Here is an 18,589-nt window from a genome sequence, read left to right as displayed (position 1 = left end):
AACTAAAGAGCTAGTATGAATAAAAATCCTGATATCATAATTCTACGATGCTGAACAAGTTTAATCTTTTTCCCTATACTTACAAAGACACATACTGAGTCTAAACCTGGAAAGAAAGAGTTCTGTTGCTAAGACCTTAAAACAGAAATGACATGGTAAAAGTAAGCTAGGAAAGAAAAGAGTATGGCAGCATTCACATATACATTTTTAAGCTTTTTTTCCTTCTGCTTGTGGCCAAATTCCTAATTTGGTGATGGGGACTTATACAAAATATATTTAAACTAAACAGTACTTTAAGGCCACATTAACTTGCACTCCAATAGTTGTGTCCAAGCTAAGATTTTCTTGACATCTGATGCTACTATGTGAGTATGAAGTCTCAAATAAGTCTATGTGGTACCTCTGGCTTCATTATTCTCCAGATGTTAACAGTCAGTGCATTTTTTTTCTAGAATTTTTCCAGAGGTGCAGTCTGAGCTGATAATTCAATCTTTCTTTTCCATTCTAAACCTACAGGCTGTACTTGTCCTTTGTAGCTATTCCAATGTTAACTGTCCTCTGTGGGCTCTTAAAGTTAACTGTTAAGATATTGAGGTTGTTCCAGAAAGTCCTTTAATTATCCTGGGATAACTTTCTCATGTGTTTGGTTTGGGGTTTTGGTTTTTTTTTCATATTCTGAAAATGTACTGTCCTCTTAGCATTTATCTAAGAAATTAAGCTGGTTGAGGCATGGGTAGCTCCTGATATCATCTTGGCAGTTCTGAATGTTACCATCTACAATTGTTCACTGTTGTGGATGTTAATTTAAAGTAATTTGTTTTAAATTAAACAGGACCACTGCTGTGATCAGTTATGAACACAGTAATGGCTTGGAACAAAACTGAGGAGACAGAGGATAGTATCTTTGCAAAGTGTTATAGCCACATCTTAAGGACAACATCTGTAAAATCCCAAATGTCAAGAAAGAGCTGTTGTTTAGATGGGAAACCATGGTTGTCTATGATATTTTTTTAATTTGTTTGATACACATGAGCTTTGGCAAAAAAATAGAAGTGCTCACTGCATGTCATGCAAATTTTCTTTTCCTTTGCCAGCCCCTTCCAAAATACTTACAGGAAGTCAGTCAGCCAGCAGCTTGTGAACAAGTTATTGGCAATATGCAAAATCCATATTTGGATTTTTAAAACACCTTTTGACTTGGTGGATGTCTATTCACAGACACATTGTAATATGAGTAGAAAAGAGGTAAAACTTTATCCAACTAATGAACTTTAAATGTGAGTATCTGCACAATTTCAGTCAAGATGTACAGCCTCTGAAATTCTTTCCCAGCAGAAATGCTGGCATATGAATCTGTTTATCTTCTGGTCCCTCCTAGAAGCTCATTTGTACTCCCAGGTTCTTGCCTGAGGGAGTGGTAATAAAACGTATGTCTAATTCATCCCAGACCAGAAGATTTTGCTTAGGGCCATTGTTGGTCACTCATAAGTAGTCTGTCTACACCAATGTCTAAACTATGTAAAGGTCCCGAGGAAAGTTATCAAGAGACACCTTCCCTACTCCAAAACACACATAAAAAAAAGCCTCACATAGCCCATGTACAGCTGAAAATCTAACTACAGTTATGTTCATGTAAATCATGTACAATTGAAATAGCTTTTACCTAGATGGACAAAAGTGTCTTGTGGTCAACTGACTGTATATGTCAGAACTGTTTAAAAAAATGTTATCCTGTATGTGGAAGTACATCCTGAGAACGCTTCGTAGTGGCAAATGGGCTGATAGTCAATTATCTGCTAGCAAAATGAATATGTAGCCTAAGAGTCTACAAGTCTTCCCCTTGGATAGTGTGTGCCTCGCTTTGCACCTGTTTCTCTGATCAGGAGCCATTCTTCACAACATTTATAAATATATATCTTCTAAAAAAAATGGAATTACCCAAATGTTTCATAGTATTGTTGTATGGCATCAATAGGATGGACTGAACAAATGATTGATTGCTGCTTCTTGGGAAATCTACACTAATGTGAGAAAGAATTATTCCTTCCGCTGTAGCTCAGAAAGAATTTTGAGTAGTAATAAATATTGTAGCAAATTAGTAACCTTCCAGAAAGCCTAAGATTTTTTGAAACTCTGAAGAAAGATAATAGAAAACTGCCTAAAACACTAGCATATTATCCCAAAGACAAAGGATCTTCAGGAATGTAGGGGAGTGGGAGAAGACAGGGGAGGAAGACTGCAGAAATTATTCTTTACAGAAAAACAAAAGCAAACCCCAAGATCTAATAACAATCTACACTTTGATGCACTGAATCATGGCCTTGTAAAATGTCCTTGCATATAAACTGAAATGCAGAGTATTCAGATTTGCACAGTAGTAAAAGTTAAATTCTCCATGTGATGAGTGTAAACTGCAAATGAAACTCACATGTAAGTTATCCTCTCATGCTTTTGCAAAACTTAGTTCAGCTTTATCATAAAAACTTCAAAGAAGAGAAATGATTCATTAGAGGTCTAATATCCACACAAAACTACTGAGTATAATTTGCAAGTTTACATTTTATGACACTTGGATGATTACAAGAAACTCAGCAAATATTATGAAAAACATTATTTCTTAACCAAAACCAGACCTGAAACTACTGTATAACAGGGCCTGGAAACCAATAAGCAATAAAGTTTAAAGTTTTGTGATCAGTCAAATTAATTTAGGATCTACAGGTTACTTCATGGTTTTGAGCCCATTTTTTCTGTGCTATAAGCATTCATTTTTTCAGAAGTTGTTAAAAACATTGTGACAAAAATTCTCTGAGAACATAAAACAAGAAATTACATTTCTTGCACAACAATTAGCCTTTTAATCTCGTTTCTCTTCCCTTCATCTTCATGGCCCTTTTATAAGAGCTTTAACTCTGTACAAATTCTTTCTTTATTTGCTGCACTCTCTTTGGTGGTATAAGTCCCTGGTTCTGTCATACTCATATTTTTTTGGAAACACCATGGACATATATCTAATCGTGGTATTCCCAAAAACTATCGTAGTTAAAAAGGGCTATGAAAATGTAATCTAAATGCTAAAATCCTGTTTCAGAGCCAGAACTGGCTAACAGTTCTGCCCAATAAAGCTTTATAAATGTTAAATGTTTTCAATGAAAAGCATGATTCTATGTGTGTAAAATTAGGTCTTGTGAGAGTTTTGAATGTATAAGGGAATGTATGATACTTGTGTAATCTTTGTATATGAATGTTTATCCACAGAGACATAAATGTGCATAGTTTATACAAAGATCTTACTTTTCACTTTGTATTGTAGACATATAGAAGGATCATCTTAACACCAATCTTTAAAATGAAATATTTTTTATGATATTTATTGTTACATTTAGTAAGGATATGCACTTTTCAATCTCATTGAATGAGAGCAGTTTAAGATACAGGTTATGCAGACTGCGCAACAGCTGTTTGGAAGTCTGGAAGGATGTCCTAGAGAACTCAAAGAAATCTCAAGATATTCAGGTTTCGACAGAAAGTAAATCCAAAAAGAATTATAAAGCTGGGGTGGAGGAGAGAGAAGTTTGAAAGTTCAATTTGCTAGTTCAAAGCAGACTCTGGAAAAAAGAGTCACGGGAGATTTTTCTAGAAACACTAATCTCTTATGTTTGCTTTCAAAAGTGAAAGTTCTCATGATGAGGCTCAACTGAGATGTCTTCTGAGCCGGCGCTTTGCGTACACCAATGAACTACTGTCATGCCTCCCACTTAAGCTACCATAATTTCCAGACACTTCTGGTTTCCTGGAGAAGAAGGTTTCCTGTCTTCCCTCTTGTGTTCTTCAAAACCTTAGAAAGAAAAAAGAGGCAATGAAAAAAAAGACAAATCCCTCTCAGAAAACTTTTTCAGGTTTTGCTTCTCCTGGCACTGTGCAGCAGCAAAGGAACCGCCCACTCATGTGTTTCTACGTGTGGCACAGTTCTTACACGAGCAGGGCAGTGGCACAAGCCACTGTCAATAATGACTAATGGCCTAAAAATGCTTTCATTTTTAAACCATTCTCGCACACATCAATATTGATTAAATACTCGTATTTACTTATTAAAAATCACAGTATTATGTATGGTATTAAAATATAGGGAGGGATGACTCAGGAAGATGGATTTTTAAAATTTGCACAATTTGATATTTGTACTAGTTCACCAATTCCGTAATCACTGTTTTTAATTATTAGATATCTTTCAACTATCATGGTGACTCTGCTTAAAAATGAGAAAACATCACTGAGCTAGTAATATTCCATAATTTTATTTATCTTTTACAGGTAATATGAAAGCTTAGTTTGTGGTGGAGAGAAAGCACAAGTTAATACCAAAGATATCTGATGGATTTGGACGAGCCGAGTTAATTAATATAATATAATATAATATAATATAATATAATATAATATAATATAATATAATATAAAATAAAATAAAATAAAATAAAATACATAGTATATAGAATCATAGAATAACCAGGTTGGAAGAGACCCACCGGATCATCGAGTCCAACCATTCCTATCAAACACTAAACCATGCCCCTTAACACCTCATCCACCCGTGCCTTAAAGACCTCCGGGGAAGGTGACTCAACCACCTCCCTGGGCAGCCTGTTCCAGTGACCAATGACCCTTTCTGCGAAGAATTTCTTCCTAATGTCCAGTCTTAATCTCCCCTGGCGGAGCTTGAGGCCATTCCCTCTTGTCCTGTCCCCTGTCACTTGGGAGAAGAGGCCAGGTCTCCCCTCAGTCTCCTCCAGGCTAAACAACCCCAGCTCTCTCAGCCGTTCCTCATAAGGCCTGTTCTCCAGCCCCTTCACCAGCTTTGTTGCTCTTCTCTGGACTCACTCCAGAGCCTCAACATCCTTCTTGTGGTGAGGGGACCAGAACTGAACACAGGATTCGAGGAGCGGTCTCATCAGTGCCGAGTACAGAGGGAGGATAACCTCCCTGGACCTGCTGGCCACACCGTTTCTGATCCAAGCCAAGATGCCATTGGCCTTCTTGGCCACCTGGGCACACTGCCGGCTCATATTCAGTCAGCTGTCAACCAACACCCTCGGGTCCCTCTCCTCCAGGCAGCTTTCTAGCCAGACTTCTCCTAGTCTGTAGCACTGCACAGGGTTGTTGTGCCCCAAGTGCAGGACCCGGCATCTGTCCTTGTTAAACCTCTTCCCATTGGACTTTGCCCAGGGGTCCAGCCTGTTCAGATCCCTTTGCAGAGCCTCCCTACCCTCCAGCAGATCCACACTTCCACCAGCTTAGTGTCGTCTGCAAACTTGCTAAGGGTGCACTCGATGCCTTCATCCAGGTCATTGATAAAGACATTGAACAGGGCTGGACCCAGCACTGAGCCCTGGGGACACCATTTGTCACTGGCTTCCAGCTGGATTTCACTCCATTTCCCACCACTCTCGGGGCCCAGCCAACCAACCCGTTTTCCACCCAGGAGAGTGTGCTCCTGTCCAGGCCAGAGGCTGACAGTTTCCAAAGCAGAATGCTGTGAGAAACTGTGTCAAAGGCTTTACTGAAGTCCAGGAAGATACATCCACAGCCTTTCCCTCATCCAGCACCCGAGTCAGTTTGCCATAGGAGGCAATCAGGTTAATTTGGCAAGACCTTCCTTTTGTGAACCCATGTTGACTGGGCCTGATCACCCAGTTCTCTTGCATGTGCTTCATGATAGCCCTCAAGATCACCTGTTCCATGACTTTCCCTGGCACTGAGGTCAGACTGACAGGCCTGTAGTTTCCTGGATCCTCCCTGTGACCCTTCTTGTAGATGGGGACAACATCAGCCAGCCTCCAGTCCAGTGGAACTTCCCCAGTCAGCCAAGACTGCAGGAAGATGATGGAAAGGGGTTTGTCCAGCACATCCGCCAGCTCCTTCAATACCCTTGGATGAATCCCATCTGGCCCCATAGATTTGTGGGTGTCTAGTCGGGCTAGCAAGGCTCTGACCACCTCCTCTTGGATCGTGGGAGCCTCATTTTGCTCCTCTAGCTCCTGGGTTTGTACACAGAGGGAACGACTTTCTTTACAATTAAAGACTGAGGCAAAGAAGGCATTAAGTACCTTAGCCTTATCCTCATCCCCTGTCACTGTTGTTCCTTCTGTGTCCAATAAGGACTGTATGGTCTCCCTAGTCCTCCTTTTATTATTTATATATTTATAGATGGATTTTTTGTTACCTTTCACAGACTTTGCCAATCTGATTTCTAGCTGAGCCTTAGCCCTTCTGATTTTTTCTCTACACAATCTCACTTCCCTCCTGTAGTCCACCGAAGAAGCCTGTCCCCTCTTTCAGAGCCCATAAACATTTCTCTTCTTCTTGATATCACTCAAGTTCTCTCTGTTCAACCAAGCTGGTTTTCTCACCTGCCGGCTTTTTTTGCGGAACATGGGGATGGCTTTCTCCTGAGCTGCTAGGATTTTCTTTTTGAAGAGCTCCCAGCCTTCATGGACTCCCTTGCCATTAAGTACTGTCTCCCATGAGACTTTGTCAACCAGCCTTCTGAAGAGTTCAAAGTCTGCCCTCTGGAAATTTAATGCTACTGTCCTACTAACCATCCTCTTCACTTGACCTAGAACAGAAAACCCTATCATCTCATGATCACTTTGTCCTAGGCGTCCACCTACTGCCACATCCCCCACAAGGCCTTCTCTGTTCACAAACAGCAGGTCCAAGAGGGCACCTTCCCTTGTTGGTTCATTCACCAGCTGTGCAAGGAAGTTGTCTTCCACGCACTCCAGGAACCTCCTAGACTGCTTCCTTTCTGCTCTGTTGTACTTCCAGCAGATATCAGGAAGATTGAAGTCTCCCACAAGAACAAGAGGCATTGATCTAGAGATTAACCCCAGCTGTTTATAGAAGAGCTCATCTGCTGCTTCTCCTCGGCTGGGTGGTCTGTAACAGACTCCCATCAAAAAATCCACCTTCTGGTGGGCTGCTCTGATTTTAACCCACAGGCACTCAATCTCATCACCACAATCCATCTCAACAGTGTCCAAGTCCTCCCTTACAAAGAGGGCTACCCCGCCTCCTCTCCTACCCTTCCTATCCCGCCTGAAGAGTTTGTACCCCACCATAGCTGCACTCCAGTTATATGAGTCGTCCCACTATGTTTCCGTGATGGCAATGATGTCATAGGCTCCTTGCCCTACGACAGCTTCCAGCTCTTCCTTCTTATTCCCCATGCTGCGTGCATTGGTGTAAATGCACTTCAGCTGAGCTGCCAAGCCTTCAGCCCTCTTAGAGGGAACAGAGCTCGTTCCCAATTGCCTGGTAAATATAAATATAATACAATACAAATAAAATAGAATAGAATAGAATAGAATAGAATAGAATAGAATAGAATAGAATAGAATAGAATAGAATAGAATAGAATAGAATAGAATAGAATAGAATAGAATAGAATAGAACAGAACAGAACACAATAGAACACAATGGAGAAAAATAAAAAAGGTATAAGAACTCAAAGAACTCAAAAAATATTGCAGTAGCATTTTAAGAAAATGATTGATTATTTAGAGCAGATTGATAGAAAATGGAAAGGAAACTCAAAGATACTGGTACATCAAAAGCTGGAATTTCTCATAATGTAACCTGTTTGTTTGTAGAAGATACAGATTGAAAACATCAGAGTTGAAAAACACCACAACCCATCTCTCACTTCTGCTTCTTTAGTGCAGGAGCAGCCCTGGGTTCCTGACGGAAGAAATGGGACAACACGCAATGATCAGTATGATCCAAGTGAAGCCGTTTTAATCAAAGTTCACAACACATTTATACCTAACTTAGCTGAAACAAGCTATTATGCAACAAGCTGATTTGACAATTCTCCTTTAGCAACAAGCAATCATTAGTTATATACACTATTATACTTCCCCATGGAAAACAGCTATGTGAGCACTCCAGTCTACAAATTGATAGACTACAAAGTGCCAAATCAAGGACTACGGAGGAAAGTTACCCGTGAGAAACGAGAGGAGTACAAGGCAGAACAACTCCCTAATGTTACTAAGAGAAACCTTAAGCCTATGCATACACAGCATACGTGCAAAGCTGTGAGGCCTTATGCTAAGGTGCCTTTATTTCATTTAGCATGAGTTGCCCAGTGCTTGGGCTGCTCATTAAATGACCTCTGGTCTGTAACCACCTATCAGGCTCCCAGAGCACTATGTACCTGCTCAGACATGTAGGTGCCTCCATGTAGCAGAGCAATGTTTGCTGTACCATGCTGCCCCTGGTTAGAGATAAACTACATTGTCATTTTAAAACTAAATATTTTTCATTACTTATTTTATGGACTGGTTCTCTCTACTCAGCCATTTGTCTTAAATCATCTGAAATTCCAGAGAAGGAAAGTACCCCTGGAATTCATCATGTTCTTTTCTTGATTCTGCTTTTTTATGTCCTTGATCTTGGCCTATGTGTAATGTTTTGGAGGCAAGTTGTTAAGCAAGTTGTGTCATTACCCAGATTAGGACCTCTCACAAGGTCAGTCATGCTCAGCTGGGACATTATAAACAAGCAGGTGAGGACTCATGACAGACAGGTTTTCATTGTACTCTAGGAACATCTACAGGCCTGCTATATCAACATAAACTTTTTCTTCCAAACTGTAAGTTGATGTATGAGCAAGTACAAACCAACGTTCAAAATATCTCAGTCTATTCAACTACTTTTTTTTTTTTTCCCTCATATTGTGACAGGTTGCTTTTTTTCCTGCTTGGTTAAGTGATTGTTTTAGGGCCATGTGTCTTGAGAAAAGTATGTCTGAGCCTTTCGTCAGTGTACTGCATGTCCAAGAATGGCAAGGAAAGGTTTGGGACATCTTTTTTGCTACACTTTAGAAATAACAAATAAGCATTCAAGGGTGCTGGCTGCCCATTGACTTTACAAACCGTACAGGGCTAAAGAACAAGTCATCTGTAGTTATTTTATCTTTTGCATCCCTTAACCTTCTAAATTCTGGTTCAGTGCACCATGATTCACAACACAGAAGGACTTTCTCTGAGGTGACTTGTGTTGACAGCTGCACACAGCTAAGGTGGCTGTGCAAACTTGTTTTCAAGAGCAGCAGAGCTCCAGCTGTGGTATCAGTGAATAAGCAAAGAGCCATGGTCCACAGCTTTCTCCAAAATGTGCCACTTAGCTGGACATATCCAAGGGCTGCGAGATTATGTTGGAACTGTGACCATCTGCTTCTGATATGAGCCAGTTACTTTGGAGGATCATTGTTTAAAAGACTAAACTCCTGGAAAGCCTGCTCCCATCTTGTCTAATTCTTATTGAATAAGAATTTCAGAGTGCTATGTTTATTCTGTATCATGTCAGAATAGTTTTTATATTCACAACAATTTTTAATATTTGCAGTGAGCTAAGGAGGGAAAAAATGCATCTATTGGTAAGCCATGGGAAGTGACTTAGGTGGGCCAAGAGCTTATACATGAAGGAACTACTGCAAAGGCCTGCTCCTGGCAGACTCCTCATCTCCCTGCAAATCTCACTCCATTGAACCTGATGCTCTTCATGCAGATTGCTGGGTTTTACTTCACTGTGTGCCCTCTGACCCACCTCAGACTTCCAAAGTGAATGTGAGGGGAAGAGTCACAAGAGTTGAGTACTCTTTGAAGGGCAAGGTGATTTGAGGATTTTCATTTTCTTATTCACTTAAACTGAGGTTCTTCAATTACTCTGACCTGTGAGAGCTCCACTTCTTGAGTTGCCATAGAGAGAATATCAGAGCATAACCCTGTCACAGAAGTGTCAAAAAAGCACTTACCTAATAATCAGATTTTACTTGCATTTAGCTGATAGACCTCCAGCAAAATATTTCTCAGCCTGCAAACACTGTGATCAGTACTTCTTCAAGGTACTCTTTCTACCCAAGAAGTACACTCTTCACTCAGTTATGAAACTCTGCTTTAAATTTTACAGATTTAAAAAACAAGTTTAATTTCTCTGGTCAGGTGTATTACAACCATCTTACCCTTCAAGCATTTTTTCTCCAAAGTATTATGAGTATATAGAACTGCTATTTCAACCAGCTCCAGTTCTGTGATTTGATATTGTCATTTCCTCCCTGCCTACTAGAGGTCAATGTCCCAATATTTCAGGTATGAAGTAGGGTGTGGGAAGGGTGATACAGGGATGGTATATCCATATGGACATGTCCTCTGGGCAGAAATAAAGATACTACACTGGGTAGTGCTAGTGGGTATGGGGGAGCTAGCATACCTTTCATCACATGTTTAGTTGTGGTGATATCTACAATAAACTCAGAGTTTAAATATATCCATTAATTGAAACCTTTATGGAATAATGGCTTAGATGTCCATAATTCACTCCAGATATAGGTGCAGAAAACAAGAAAAGAGTTTTTTATACTGGCATGTAAACAGAATAACAAGTGGTAAACTTATTTCAGCAGCCATATTAAATTTATAGGGGAGCAAATATCTTGAAAACTGATAATTGCATTAACTTAAATACTTTGTAGTGATATGGGAGTTAAGCAGATTATTTGGACAAGAGATCAAAAGTACACGTGCCATAAGGAGATACTTTGTGGTTGAGAAAATAGATCTTAAATCATTCTGCATTATGTGAAAATTTAAAAGTGTATGTTAGAAATCAGAAAAATATTTTTTGTCATAGAAATTACGTTCAGTTTAGGAAATAGCATATGTATTAGGTGATAAATAACATGTCCTCAGATACCAGTAAATTTGCTAAATCTAGATTTAACCAACAATTATGAATGGCAAGAGAGGATAAGCAATTATTTCAACGTTTTCAATAACATATTCTCAGTGGAGGAGTGTCATCAATAAAAACTGACACAAGGGAAAAACCCTACATCTGACAGTCTGTATAATATATTTATTCACGGTAAGCATCTTTAAGATATCCTTCACAGATCATTAGCTTCATGGGATTAGGAATGAGCTGGCACAGATTTAGCAATGAATCCCACTCCTCACAATATTGTAACAGGTATGAAAGCCTTTTCAGGCTATATGGTGACAGAGAGCAGTACTCCTTCCCAGGGGCCTTGTCAGACTTAGCCACAATCTATTGTCAGGAACAGTTGGTGAAATCTGATACTCACTTAGTTTAGTGCAACAGAAGTCCCATTAAAGATACTATCAAGAGTACAGTGATTACACCAAATGACTTGCATTCTGTTAGTCCGCTACATTTCTCACATAATCCCATATGTGATTTTCATACCATATAGATGTTACACTTTTTTTCTCTACATGTATTCAGATTTATGTATAAATATATATGCATGCTTACATCTACTATTATAAAAATCATCCCCCAAATGTCCTTTTCCCAAGTCAATATGGACCTACAGCTACAATATACTAAGTGACTGGAAAAGAACAAAATACTTGTATGCTCTTAAATTATTTCTGTGGTTTTGACAGATGATCTAGTAAATATCCCTATAATTTTTCCATCAGACTCTATATAAAGTTTTGGATCACTCCTACTTGAAATTTGAGCTTTAAATTCATTGTAAGAAATACACTATACAGTTATCTGGAATACACTTTAATGATATATTTTAAAGCAGGTAGGACATGATAACGGTTAAAAAAATCCATATAATTAGATGCCTTGTAAATGGGGGGTGGGAGGAGTGATGGGGTACAAGAGATTTATTTAGCAGAGTCCTCATTTTTCTCTGGGAGAACTGTCACTGTCCTATAGTACACAGATCTCAGTCAAGTAATGTGTTTAAGGGTCCACAACAATCCGACACAAATAGAATTCCATAATACCCACATTCTTCCCTGAACTAGAGTCCACTTACGGCACATATAACACAAGCCAAAGCAGAGGAACCATTCTCTCACCAGGGGCTCACTCCACCAAATTGACAGCAAAAACAAAGTATGAAAAGGCACAACGAATACTTAAATCCAGCTAAAATTAATCAGGAGCTCAATTAGGCAGAAAATAATTACCGAACCTGTAATTTGACTAGGACGCTGTAGCAGATGTTCCTACTCTTGCATATAGTAGCATGAGACCTTTAATTAGCTTAAAATAGCCTCATCTTTGGAATTCACTTCCCATCCTCTTGGTCAATAATGCTCTCAGTTTATTGAACTGCAAGGCCCATGTGTTTTCTCCAGCTACAAGATACTGGGAAAATTTGAGTGCATGATGTTAAATGTATTTTAGCTTGAGCTACTGCATTTTTGCAGAATTAGACTTACAGGAAGGATTTACTGTAGCACAGTGTATGTAAGTGTATGTTATCAAAAAGTCAGCAGCAACAAGCCTTCTTTTTTAAAAATGCATCAATCCTGTAATTCATAAATCCCTAGTTTTAGATGCCATCTTAGAGAACATGCCTTCTTCCATGTCCTTTGTATCTTCGTGCAGAGGCAGGGATTCAATGAAGACTCAGAGAGAAATGCATCAGCTGCTAAGTCACTGACACTCTTTTTTTTTTGAGCATGCTTGTTTCCTCAGAGCAAATCTCCATTTGGGTGCTGAACAAGAAATTTGTTATTTTGCCATGTCCAACAAGATCTCATGTCACAATGATGCCTAATATCAAATTCCATGCCTTGAAATAAAATGAAATAATATTTCAGTGAAGAAGGTGGGTTGTGGGTTTTTTTCTCTCATTTACCTAGTTTTCTCTAGAAAATAAAATCCTGTATTCACTAAGTCATAATCTCTATTGTCATGGAAATTGCAGAGATTTTATACCTTGGCATTTTGACTTCATTTCTGTATAACATAGTAGAAGGAGATGGAAAAGGACTAGTTGTGCTAAGAGGGTAGCACCATGATTTAAACAAAACCATCTCTAACAATGAAACTAAAATATCAAGGATATTCATAGAAAATGCAGGGAAGGTAGATGGATTTAAATATAAATGTAAAACATTAAGAAAATTTCCCTTTATATCTTATGCCTCTGAAAATTATTTTCAATTGTCCAAAAAGTCTAAAAAAAGTTAATTTTTAAAATCTTAATAATATTGCCTAATCATATTGCATCATACTGAAAGGCCATGAAACAGTTATAGAAGCACATCAAATCTGTCTTTCAATGGAATAGTGCTCAGGCTAGTTTTAGTGCAACTCACTATTAATACTTAAATATTGCATTATTTAGCAGAGTCCATGTTTACTCTTAAGATGAATATTAGAAACTGTTTGAGGTTTTCTTCAGTCACAATACAGGAAAATAACTTTGATTGTCAAAGGGATCTGTTTTTCCACTTGATACTAGAAAAGTGTAAAAAAGAATTGTGTTTAAGATCATTGTCAGTTATTTAAATTAGCAAATATGTAAAAGTTGCCATGCAGTCTCTGTTATTCCCTCACTCAAAATCAATATTGGCTGATGAAGATAGCAAACACTTTTTAAAAAGCAAAATGCTCGTGTACCACCAACAGAGTTCTAATGAAACCATGACTATAAGCAGGATGCTAAATGTCCAGAAAGTGGATGATTTCATCTGGGTTAATCTCTAATGCCGTGCAAAACCTTCTATAGCATGCGTGGTTGAATGAAATGGACATTGAGTGGACCCCAGAGGGTTAATCCACTGAGACTTGTTTCCTTGCAGCAGCTGTTTTCAGCAGGGCAAGACTAAATGCTCTTCAGCTGCCATGTATTTCAGTAGTTTTGTCCTATTTTGCTTGACAGTTATCACAGTTTATAAAGTACGGAAAATAAGAAATTTGTGTTATGTCCTTGACCCAAGCCAAATACAAGAAGCAGAGGGAAGGAAGCTAAGGTTGTATGATGAGAATGCAATGCGCAATATACACAAAGAGGATTATGGATGACGTAAGACACTTAAATTCTACTGTGAATAAATACTTCACCTCAGGAACCTCAGTATTCATGGTAGTAGGGTTGTGTTATTTAAGAATCAGTGGCAGCATATACACTGGAACAGAATGTCATGAGACTCCTTTCTCAGACTTTGGTATTTTGAATACAGTTACTGTCAAGCTGAAATACATGACATTGTTGAATATACTATGTGGAAAGAGAAGATACTGTAGTTATGTTGAAGTAAGTCTGCAGTAGCTCCATAGGATTATTTTGATTTTATAAAGGGTTGAAAATGAAAAAAATGTCGCTAAATATAAAGGAAACAACAGCATCAGAGAAATGGGCATGACATCACCTATACTAAGGTTGGCTACCAGTTGTGCACTGCACAAGGAAAAGGATGTAACTGGACTTGCTCATATAATGGATGTCTACACCATGTCAAAAAGAGTAGAGTAGAGGGCCTCTTCCCTACAACATTATGAAAAGGAAATGTGTACTCTGGTTTTATAATCTGACATACATAGATCCACTGGTTTTATGGTTATATAAGGTCCCTGAATGAACACACATGGCATCACTACTAATGGGGCCCTTCTGGCTACTGCTAAATACTAGCCACCATATAGGAAAACAGCTAGCCACCACATAGGAAAAACAGAGCAGTTTAGATTGGAAGTGACCTCTGTAGGTCATATGATCTAAGAAGAGAAATGATAAGCAATTAGAAACAGTAATAGATTGATTTCTCAGTTTAGGCTTCTTTGAACAAATCCTGGAAGCAGAAGTTCCTCTAAAGTCCTGGAGACCATTTCCAAACACATTAACAAGAGTGCTCAGCAAGACTTCTCCAAGGCCGGGGTGGATGGGGGGAAGGTCATGCTTGACCCACGTGATAAACTCTATTATAAATAGACTTTATCTGGCCTAATAGATGAGGGGAAAGCAGTGGACTCACTGAAGTCTGCTGGCTACTTGGACTCAGTAAAGCTTTTGGCATTGTCTCTCAAAAGATCCTCATAGAAAAGCTGTTGATGTATAGGGTGGTTAAAGAAATAATGAGATGGATCGAAAACTGGCTGAATGGCCAGGCCCAGAGAGTGGTGACCAGTGGTTCAAAATCTAGTTGGAGGCCAGTGACTAGCTGTGTACCCCAGGGTTCAATATTGAGTTCGGTCCTGTTTAACATCTTTGTTACTTATCTAGATTATGAAACAAAGCATATTCTCAACAAGTTTGGAGATGACACAAAATTGGGAGGAATGGCTGAAATTCCGGAGGTTTGTGCTGCCACCCAGAGGGGCCTGGACAGGATGGAGAAATGGGCTGCCAGGAAAATTGACCAGTCCTGCACCTGGTAAAGAATAACCACAGGCACCAATATATGCTGAGAAACACACAGCTGGAAAAGAGCTTGACTAAAAAGAAACTGAAGGTCCTGATGGAAACCAAGTCCAACATCAGCCAACAATGTGCCCTTAACTGTAAAAAAGCGTAATGGTATTCTGGGCTTCAACAGGCAAAGTACTGCCAGCAGGTTGGGGAATATGATCATTTTCCCGATGATCATACCCAGCTCTGGTAAGGCCATATCTGGAGTACTGTGTCCAGCTCTGAACTCCTCAGTAAAGAGAGACATGAACATACTGGAGAGAGTTCAATGAAGGTCCACAAAGACAATTAAAGAACTGGAGCATCTCCCATAGAAGGAAAGACTGAGAGAGACTGTCCAGTCTGGAGAACAGAAAGTTCAGGCAAAATCATATTAATTTATACAAATACTTCATGGAAGAGTGCAAAGAATGGGAGGCCAGGTTCTTTTCAGTGGTGCCCAATGAGAGGACAAGGAGCAATGGACATAAACTGAAGCACAGAATGTTCCCTCTGAATGTCAGGAAGCATTTCTTTACTGCTAAGTTGATTGAACACTGGAAGGGTTTCCTGGGGAAGTTGTGGATTCTCCAGCATTGGAATTATTCAAAAGCCATCTGGATAAGGTCCTAGGCAAATAGCTGTAGGTGATGCTACGTGAGTAGAGGTGTTGGATCAGGTGACCTCCTGAGGTTCCTTCCAACATCAACCATTCTGTTACTCTGTGAAACCCAGATCTCTCAGTCTCTCCTTGTATGCCATGTATTCCAGCTCCTCAATTATCCTGTCAGCTTTCCACTGGACTGACTCCATTAGGTTAGTGTCCTTGTGCAGGGGAATCCAAATATGTACAGACTCTAGATGTGGTATCATAAGTGCCAAACAGAGATGAAGAATCAGTTCCCTCGGCTCATTCAGTGCGCTCTTACCAATATAGCCAGAGTGTGTTTATCAGAGTCATTTTCCCTGGGAACTTTTTTAAATACTCCTCCATTCTACCTGAAGACAGTATAACAGCCAAAAAAATTCTAGGCTAGTGCATATGGAATTAAGTTCCCAAATATCAAGACCCAAGAAATAATTTTTAATATGAAAATATAAGATTCGGAATGGTGAATTTTCATATATGTCAAGAAAATAATATTTCACGGAAAAGAAAGAACCTCTCAACCTCTGGGTCATAAAAATGTTGTCTTGTCTTGTTTTATATTTAAGAACTCATTTTCTAACCCTCCTGTCATGCAGGAATAATTTTATTTTTTGTCTAAAGAAATGTATATAAAAACAGTCCCAAATTATAGAATCATAGAATCATAGAATAACCAGGTTGGAAGAGACCCACCGGATCATCGAGTCCAACCGTTCCTATCAAACACTAAACCATGCCCCTTAACACCTCATCCACCCGTGCCTTAAAGACCTCCGGGGAAGGTGACTCAACCACCTCCCTGGGCAGCCTGTTCCAGTGACCAATGACCCTTTCTGCGAAGAATTTCTTCCTAATGCCCAGCCTTAATCTCCCCTGGTGGAGCTTGAGGCCATTCCCTCTTGTCCTGTCCCCTGTCACTTGGGAGAAGAGGCCAGCACCCTCCTCTCTACAACCTCCTTTCAGGTAGTTGTAGAGAGCAATGAGGTCTCCCCTCAGTCTCCTCTTCTCCAGGCTAAACAACCCCAGCTCTCTCAGCCGCTCCTTGTAAGATTTGTTCTCCAGCCCCTTCACCAGCTTTGTTGCTCTTCTCTGGACTCACTCCAGAGCCTCAACATCCTTCTTGTGGTAAGGGGACCAGAACTGAACACAGGATTCGAGGAGCGGTCTCATCAGTGCCGAGTACAGAGGGAGGATAACCTCCCTGGACCTGCTGGCCACACCGTTTCTGATACAAGCCAAGATGCCATTGGCCTTCTTGGCCACCTGGGCACACTGCCGGCTCATATTCAGTCAGCTGTCAACCAACACCCCCAGGTCCCTCTCCTCCAGGCAGCTTTCTAGCCAGACTTCTCCTAGTCTGTAGCACTGCACAGGGTTGTTGTGCTCCAGGTGCAGGACCCGGCATTTGGCCTTGTTAAACCTCTTCCCACTGGACTCTGCCCAGTGGTCCAGCCTGTTCAGATCCCTTTGCAGAGCCTCCCTACCCTCCAGCAGATCCACACTTCCACCAGCTTAGTGTCGTCTGCAAACTTGCTAAGGGTGCACTCAATGCCTTCATCCAGGTCATTGATAAAGACATTGAACAGGGCTGGACCCAGCACTGAGCCCTGGGGAACCCCACTTGTCACTGGCCTCCAGCTGGATTTCACACCATTCCCCACCACTCTCGGGGCCCGGCCAGCCAACCAATTTCCGCCCAGGAGAGTGTGCGCCTGTCCAGGCCAGAGGCTGACAGTTTCTCAAGCAGAATGCTGTGAGAAACTGTGTCAAAGGCTTTACTGAAGTCCAGGAAGATACATCCACAGCCTTTCCCTCATCCAGCACCCGAGTCAGTTTGCCATAGGAGGCGATCAGGTTAGTTTGGCAAGACCTGCCTTTTGTGAACGCATGTTGACTGGGCCTGATCACCCAGTTCTCTTGCATGTGCTTCATGATAGCACTCAAGATCACCTGCTCCATGACTTTCCCTGGCACTGAGGTCAGACTGACAGGCCTGTAGTTTCCTGGGTCCTCCCTACGACCCTTCTTGTAGATGGGCACAACATCAGCCAGCCTCCAGTCCAGTGGGACTTCCCCAGTCTTCCAGACTAAGATTAGGCACTTAGTGCTGACAGGCAGTGGATATTGTCCTTTAAATAGAAACATTCTTTTAACAGCAGGAGTTCCCCTAAGATTTGAGATAACATCAGAGACAGCATATTGCCAGAACTCTTTTAAAACATTTGTACAGCCAGGAAGAAGTAGTATCAGTTTATCGTATGCTACTATAGCAACTGAAGTAATTAAATTGTCAAGCATTCACATCCATCTTATGATTCATTTATCTTTAAAAAGATACAATGATCAAAAAGCCATTTAATGGTCTTATTTCTTCCTAAATTTGTTGACTTACACTATGTCTTATAAGATGCTTATGAGAAATATCCACAGATTTAAATAACAGCCACTACATAACATTACAGTTCTTCCATAGAAATATTGTCCTATGTGGCTTCCTCAAGAACAGGAAAAGTCTGATTCTGGTTTTGCAATTTGTCATTCTAGGCTTTTTCCTGTAAACTAAGTCAAATACACAAGGAGAGAGTTTGTGTGATTTTGTGAACCTCTGTGAATCTTACAGTATGAATCTTAAACATATTTACATGTTTTATGGCATACTTAATATAACAAGTAAAATCCTATAGGTCTACTCCAGCCTTGTCAAGGAATCTGTG

The sequence above is a fragment of the Phaenicophaeus curvirostris genome, chromosome Z (genome assembly GCF_032191515.1).
Source record: "Phaenicophaeus curvirostris isolate KB17595 chromosome Z, BPBGC_Pcur_1.0, whole genome shotgun sequence".
NCBI lineage: Eukaryota > Metazoa > Chordata > Aves > Cuculiformes > Cuculidae > Phaenicophaeus > Phaenicophaeus curvirostris.
This window is presented reverse-complemented; position numbering follows the sequence as displayed.